We start from the raw sequence: 8,847 nt of genomic DNA on the forward strand, positions 1-8,847 counted from the left end.
GATCCACTTTGTAGCTGCCAAGAAGAAGTCCTAGTTCAAAATTAAAACATAGATTGGGCCTTTCATTTGTAGCAGGGGAAGAAGCAGATAAGCTATTAAAAGAAATGCAGTTCAACCTAAGATTCACCTAGTCATATGATCCATTAGGGATCATTTCTAAATTAAGAGTAGAAACCAAATCTACTACTTATTTTCACACAGCCAGACCAGAGATAGAGAAGTACAAAAACCATCTAGAATGGGTTGAGAATACCCTACAGGAGGTAGAGAAGCAGCTCGTATCATCCTCTAAAATACAAACTCCTACCATGCAAGAGAAAATAGCTAAGAGAAGCAGAGAAGAAGAGTCCCCTTCAGGGACTGAAATTTTCAGTGAAGGATTTAAAATTATGTATAGGAAGAAGGCCAAGCTTAGTTCCAAACTAAGCCTCAACAAGGACTCAGAGTAGGAGAACATTATCACCACTAATGAGCCACTTGTTTCCTCATTAGTGGGTGATCAGACCACACTGTCTCCCACTACCTCAACGACTTCACAAGAGCAACAAAAAATTATGCATACCAACACATCTACTATAGGGGGGATAGATAAAAGTATAATGGACATTTTTAAGGAGATAAAAGCAAGGAATGAGGCCTTAAAGATTAGCACCTACAATCAATTCTGGAAGCAGACTTCTGGTTCTCAAAGCAGGCTGTTGTTAGCCTTTGATTCAAAAAAAGATAAAATGAAAATGGCATTCCTCTAGGCACAGGTTCCCCAACCCAAGGCAACATCAGACTACAAGAAGAAAATGTTTATGTTTGATGTAAGAGATATACATCCCAATGACCAAATGGAGATGCACAAGCAGACTGGGGAAATGATTTTTTCCACTATCACCAGCACTGCTTTGTCTAAACTGCAGGTTACATTAGCAAATGTCCAATCACAATTGAATATGGGGAAGGTCTCTGCACTTGCCAAAGACACCAGGATCAAAACTCTGGAGGACTTGGTGATCAAAGTGGGTTATGACCCTTCAAACATCAATGTTGCAGAAGAGCTTGTAAAGAAAAAGAATTTAGACATAGAAAAATTAAGGAAGCAATTAAAATTTCCAGCTATAGAAGATCCTCCGGCCAAGGATATTGAAGAAACAAAGACATAAAAGGCATATATGATGAAGCTCATCATGGAGCAGAGTGCACAATTGAACAAAATGAAGACAGAAATGGAAAATATGATTAAAGAAAAGGAGAAAACTGCCAAAATGGTTGTTGTCCCTTTGGAATCACTCCCTATCACAGCCATTCCTACAGCCATATATTCTACAACAAGTACAGGGGATGTTGCAGATCAGTTGGCAAATGCAGTACAAAACATGTCTCTCCAGACTGAAGAGATCAAAAGGTTGCAGGCTCAAGTCAAACTTCTACAGGATCATCAAACGAAGACTAAGACTTTTCATGTAGCAGAGCTACAGAGAGCTCAAAATCAGATAGAGGCATGGAAGAAGTCAACAGCTGAGTCTTCTATTGGCTACACACTGGCCCATGTTAAAGAAATCATATGGAACAATATCATTGAAGAAATAGATGAAATCTGTCCATGCATCCAGATTATATTTGATCAGAAGTAATTGATGGAGAAAGCCAAGCAAACCATTTCTACTATCAATGCTAAATTGGGAGAAATGCCTGCTACAACCAACAACATCATAAAGTTCGTCAATTCCAAAAGCAGATATGAGCTAGATGATCTAGGAGTAGATGACAGAATAGAAACCATCCTGGAAGTAAAGAAAGTTCTAACAAACAAAAACTTGGTTGTACAACTGACTTAGAAGTGTCACACTCTGGAGGTAGTGTGAGGTAGCAATTAATAGGTTTTTCAGTAGGATAGATGCATTGAACAAGAAAGGCCTACCTTCTTTATTTTTGATCAATGACAAATTAATGACCAGGGAAGACTACATGAAGAAGCTTCAGGAAATTGTCAACGATACAACTAAGTCTTCCAACATCAAAGATTCTATGACAGGGAGAGATTTTTACAAAGCTATCAGCGACATAAGTTTTATCAAACACAAGATAAAACACATTTTTGCAGTAAAACCCACTTTTGCTCAGTATATTGAGGTAGATGAGATCTACCGCAAGGTAACAAAGATTTCTATTCCAGAAGAAGAACAGTGGGATAAGTTGTGTGAATTCCAGGATTAGAAAGACAAGTCAACTTTACTAGTGCAACACCTGAATAGTGGTCACTTAGCAACTGTTCTCATCCAAAGCAGGGCCAGATGTTCAGATTGCTTCACCAAATTCATTCCTTTTGATCAAATTATTTCTTTTCTGTTAGTTCAAAGTTAATAATAGAATGTTGTGTCACTTAGGCATTAATTGTAATATTTTTGTAAATTCTGTTTAAATACTTCATTCTGTCAAAGTATTCAGGGTTGAACCCTTCAACAAGTTATCAAGAATATTTGTACTAAGTTGGATCATTTTTGAGATAATAAAAGATTCGAGATTTTCCTCATATGGTCTGTCTCTCAGTGAGTTGTATTTCATCTTGTTTATTTATTATGTTTTATTCATATAAATAATGTCTTTTACAGTTATCCGATTTAAAATTTAATTGAATTTCAGTTTTATTTTGGATCCTCTATGAAGTTGTAATTTAAATAAGAGATAAATTTATAGAACTATATGTTATTGTAAATTCCTCTTTGAATATAAATTGCACTAGATCTCTGTGATAGAATGTTTATATTTTGTTGATTAAGAAAACACCGTTTTCTTAATTTCTGCTTATAAATGGTTAAATACTCAATTTGAATATTAAATCAATTATACCTCTTCATATTCTACTTCTCCATCCCAATAAAATCAAAATAACCATGTGCAGTTAAAGAACAACCTTTTATTTTATTAAGAATCAGTTTAAGTTTAAAGCACATGTTCAACTGTTTAATCCAATCATTTAAAACAACAAAACATTATAGATGCTTTGGCATATCTAATTGACCTTAGGTTATCTCAAAGGACAATAATACACAGGCTTTCTCCCCCGTCAAACACCGAGATACATCCGGCCCGTCCATTTTTTCATTCCTCCATCCAACGGTTGGTAAACAAAGGGTAGTTCCAAAACTAACCCCGTCTTTGTCTTCGTTCCCTATTTGTAATTTTGTGATTTTTCCTTAGGATTTCATTCCGCGTCTCGATATCTGACTTTAGAGATTCATGGAATGAAATTTGGCTTATTTCAATCTAGGTAACGACTCTTGCGATTACTATTTTCAAGCTTTGTAATGGAGATTTAAAGGGTATTGAGTTTAATATACTCTGTCTAATACCTGCAGTGCTACCAACAGAGGCTACCCCTTCTTCGATCAAGGTCATCGGCCATAGTCTCAAAGGTTTCAGTTCTTAACTCAGCCACTCGTCACTATGTTATGGGGTTTCTACAACCAACTATTAGCTGGGTCAATTTTCTTCCATCGCAGAGTTTATCTAGCCTACCTCAGAACGAGTTTCTCTCAGCTACAAGTGAATCAACAAGTTTTATGATTTGTTTAAAGCTAAGATGTTGTTTTTCTCCATAACTCATCTAAGTTCTTTGTTGTGCATGCCGGTAAAATCACATTTCAAGAAGCTCTCATAGATTGGGGGTTCAACTCTTTGTCTCTAAACATTTATTAGAGCCCTTTTTTCTTGAAATGTGAGGTTCATTAACTGCTGCCTCTTTTCTTGAACTAATTTGAAGAAGACGTGGTAGGGTTTGGTTCTCATTTCTCTTTAGGGTTACAAAATCAACAACAATTGTCTTATACTCAGGGTTTTTTCTTAATTTTGGATACTTGCTGAGGGTTTCTTAGCTGTAGGCTTGAATTAGGTTCTAAGGACAGAGGGTTACTCTGTTCGTATGCATTTCACCTTCTGATTCTCATTGTTCCCTTCTCAACATGGTTATATTTGATGTTTGTAAAACTTAATTATGTTTTTCTGGAATTACTGGTCACCTGAAGTATAAGCTTTGTGATTTGATATGTAAATTATTTTCCAACTCAAATGGAACAATTGGTTCTCAATTGATGCAATATTAGATAATTGTGCTTCTGTTGTGTTCATAATTTTGTTTATGCACTTCTCTTGCTACTAGAAATATGATTGTGTATACATGCTCAGATTGTAATGTATTGCATTTGATTCAGACTAGGCATTCGAATTTCTGAGCATGGGATAATCCATGTCTTATAACTATTGTTTTCTTTTAAAGTTATGTGCTTACAACATGCAGTTCTTGTAAATGTAATATGGAGGGTTTTTCCAGGTTCTATCCTTGTTGTTCGTTAAATGCTACTGGTGCCATTGGAATTTAATTATTTTGTTATATTTCTGCAATGTATTGGTCAAGGTCTTTGGCTCATCTGAAGTGTTGTTCTTGGAACTCTAAATTATGCTTCTTGAAACTATGTTTTATTTCTTGCAGTATGCATTATTTGTCTCTCTAGAAATAAGTATTTACTTCGAATTACAAGTTGGTTTCCTTCATTCTAATAGTTTTCCAAATAATCAAACTATTACCAATGCCCTGCCAAAAGAAGGTCCTGGTATCTTCGAGACCAGTCCATTGGCCTTCAGGGATAAATCATTATCTAGATGTTGGACTGTCTTAGGTAGAGTCATAGACTCATGACCTCAATACTAACCAACATTCCCTTAACTAGTGCATAAGTCCTACAACAAATAAATAGATTTCCTTTTCTTAAGAAATCACCTCATCAAACCATTTACGAATTTCCAAACTCTTTATATAATAAACAAATTCCTTATGCATTATTGTATTACAAATTTCTATATAGAAATCATATCTCTTTGTTTTCATGATAGGTTTGTTAGAAAAGTAAGCATTTCCTCATAGTAACTCTACAATATCACCCAGAGAAAGATATTAACTGACTGTTCAGAATGATCACTATATATCAAGCAAAAAATGTCTTACATAAAATATTTAGGAATTATTGCAAGACTTATGTAAGAAGTATAAATAAGAACACAAGGTAGCTTATTTGTTTTCTAATATGTTTTCTGATATAATTATCTCCAGAAGATCGTCCTCCCAACCGTGAGTCAGAAAATAACATCCAGACTCTCCCCCGAGCTCCTTACTCCAAACAATTCTTTAGTTTATAATATCAAGATAACTCCTCTGAACCTCAATACTGATCAATCTAGTTTAGGGTTAATCTTTTCAATTCAACAAATTAAGAGGTTCCATTGGCCTTGTATCTAGCTCAAGAACTCCCTTATAGCCAGCAATACTCTACCCTCTGTAGAGATCCCCGCTGCTCCAGAGAAGAAGAAAAATAGAGGAAAGACAACCAACCCCCTCCTCTCCTTTCCCCCCAAGAAAAGAGAGGAAGATCATAACTGTTTCTTCCAACTGTATCCAACTATTTGTTGGTTCTTGGAATTCGTTCCATGGTTCTTCATATGATTAGTTTGTTCACACAACTTTTATTTTAAAAATATTTACATGTTAGTTATGCATTTTACTAGACCTTTCCCGAGTCATATGTCCAAATACAAAAATAGTTCAAATATTTAAAAGTAAGTAAAGCAAGAAAATTACTATAGTAATTGATGCATCTAAGGGGTGTGACATCTCCCCCCCCCTGAACGAAACACCTTCCTTGGTGTTTAATCTAGCCCTTTGGAATAGTTCAGGATAAGATTTAAGCATAAAGTCTTTTTCTTCCCAAGTAGCTTCCTTCGAGCTAAAGTGCTTCCATAGCACCTTAACCTAGGTGATAGCTCGCCTCCGTAATATCATTTCTCTCTTCTTGAGGATACGCTAAGGATCTATCAGGAATTTATTATTTGCCTCGACCTATAGCACAATTATAATTTAGCATTAGTCTATGTCTATCATATACATTAAATGTTGAAATAAGAAATTCCTTTTCTTAATTACCTCTAATTCTTGTCAGTTAATCACATGTCTAGGATCATACACATATTTTTTTAATAAGGACATGTGGAACACATTATGAACTTGAATGTGACTAGTTAATTCCAACTGATAAACTATTTGCCTGATTCTTTCCAAGATTTGGAAAGGTATGTTGATTAGTGGTTGTCATTGATGTCAACCTAAGCAGTACTAGGGGCTACCCCGATATTGCAATGGAATTTTGACTTGAAAACTCATATTATTTTTCATCAAATATCTTCTCAATGGATTCTACTCGTTGAGATGTTTTTGTTGATATATGGTATGCCTCCTAGCTCTTCACGGTTTGAGAGTTATTTGCATTTGAAGCTAGTAACCCGAGTTGGTGGGCTAAAACCCTATGGGGTTGTGGCATGGAACTCATAATTGGTTGTGGTCATTGAATAGTCAATAATTAATAATATTTTTTTTTCTCCTAAAACCCCTCTAATGTTCGCTTATTGAGGACCATCTCAACTCAAGACATTCATATAAATAATGACCCTCATATCCTCCTCTTGTAGGGATTTTGTGGCTTAAAACAGGTCATCGTGGAATTTTCGCTATAACATTTTTTTGTGAAGCCTCAGAAGTTGAAATTAAAACCCATATGATCTGATATCTTGATGAACCATGTGACCAAATTTTAGATCTTGGTTCGCTATATTTTCGGACATATGATTTGAGCAAGTTAGGGGTTTTGCAGGCTCCCAAATTCCATGTCGAGCAGGTGACGTTGGGAAAATCATCACAAGTTTCTCTCTGAGAATTGGATTCCAATTTCATAAATATTCATAGAGTGAGGATGGACTATAGTTTTTGGAGTAGCATTCTCATGACCTAAGGTTGCAACAGTGACACTTGGCACTTCGTACAAGTTCGGTCTACTAAACCAGTCTATAGTGTGATCATCATGGGAGATTGGGCATAACTTTTTATTGAAGAATCCAATATTGATAAGACCTATGGGGTTGCAAAGAGGACTCAGAGGGCTACCACAGGAAGAAATTTCAAACCATGGAGATCCAAAATTACATATATAAAAAATATTCAATATCTAACTCCTAGAAGGAAAGAAAAAACATGCATTCAAGGATCACTACAGTAAGGACCACACATCAATAGTCAAGGGTAAGTCTCCTACAACAAGGTATGTATGATTAATGTTTACATTTGAATTTTTAGTATCATCTCTGACATATGTTTTTGTAGGACAATGTAAGTATATACAGTGTCTCGGTTATATCTCTATGTCTCTATATGTCACAATTAGTTTTTCAGATGTCCTATTCTTGATACTACACATTTTATGCTACATATTCTTGATGCTACACCAAGTTTGCTAAATATACACGATGTTGTAAGTTCATGTTACTTTTCTTGTCATAGTTTATAGAATGGTCTATGTTGTTGTACTTAGAACTTGGTCCATCACAAGCCTAGGGTCCATCATCATTTTTTATTGTATATATCTTTAGGTCAGTTTTGGATATAGTCTTGCATAGAGTCCAAGCCTATATCAAGAGTGGAGTCTTTGTCTACTACTGCAGCAAGTCAACAACAAAAGTGACAAGCACACTTTAGGTACGCACTGTAATTTTAATTTGTATTTATTCATTATTATGCACTTACATGTGTTTTGTAGGCAAAGATAAGTTGAAGGGTATTTTGTTTTGTTTTGGGATTTATACACCGGGCAAATTTTACGTGCAGGTAGAAGAATATTCAAGTACAACTTCAAGCAAGAATTCAAGAGTAGAAGTATCAAATCAAAGGAAGCATTGCAAAGGGACATCCTTTGAAGACATGACAACCATCTGCATATTGTGAAGAAGTGTCAAGGCCAAGAGTCATCATTGTAAAGTTGTAAAAGAGTCATTATTATAAAAGAATCAATTTGCCTAGAGTCGAAAAGGCATTGTTGGGAGGTATAGGAGTCTCTCCTGGGATGATGTCATGGTTGGGTTGCAGGTCATAGTGTGATTGGGTGCTTGGTCAAAATCATTGTAAATCATATTGTATCGTGGATCATTGTACCTAGTATGGGAATCCACACTCTTGTCTCATTTTAGTCATTATAGGGTGGCAGGGAGGTATTAGGCAGGTGCATGAAGTCGCCTACAGGTTGGAGCGTGTGAACACTTCAGGGTGGTAGGTTGGTCTAGGGTGTTGGGGCATCCATTTAGTTGATTACTGAAGAAACCAGGGTGTTAGGGCGTCCTTCTAGCGGGAGTTAGAGAAGAATGCTTTTCTAGAATTCTAGGATGTTGTTGCTTTCATTTCAGTTGGGGCTAAAGATTAAAGAATTTATTAGAAAAGCGTTCAGTGGTTTTTAACCCGGAGGGGTTTTCCACCTAAAATTTTTGTGCGGCTTGTGTTCTTTTATTTACTGTTATTACTGCATAAACATTAATAATAATTGAAGATTAACTAATTCTCTGAAAAGATTTAAAAGTGCTAATTGATAAGAAATACTTATTCAACCCCAACCCCCCCAGTATTTTCCAACAATTGGTATCATAGCTTGGTTCCTTCAATAGCAATCTAACAAATGGAAGGAGATCATGGAGTATACTAAGAATAGAGTTCCTTTGTTCAATGGAAATAACTATGCACTTTGGAGTGGAAGATTGCAGGTTCATTTGTGGCGCAAGGATACGAAGTATGGGAAATTGTTGACAAAGGCTTCACACTGACCGAGGAGGAACAAGGTAAGAAAAATATGGTATATGATGCAAAAGCTAAAGATATTATTATCAGTGGGCTTATTGAATCGTTTATATTAAGGTATTGAGTTGGAAAACTGCTAAAGAGGTATGGGGCAAGCTTGAAAATATATATGTAGGTGACTCAAAGGTGAAAAAAGC

This window comes from Pinus tabuliformis, chromosome 1_2 (genome assembly GCF_031772625.1).
Source record: "Pinus tabuliformis cultivar Carrire ecotype Pingquan chromosome 1_2, CPIR1, whole genome shotgun sequence".
NCBI lineage: Eukaryota > Viridiplantae > Streptophyta > Pinopsida > Pinales > Pinaceae > Pinus > Pinus tabuliformis.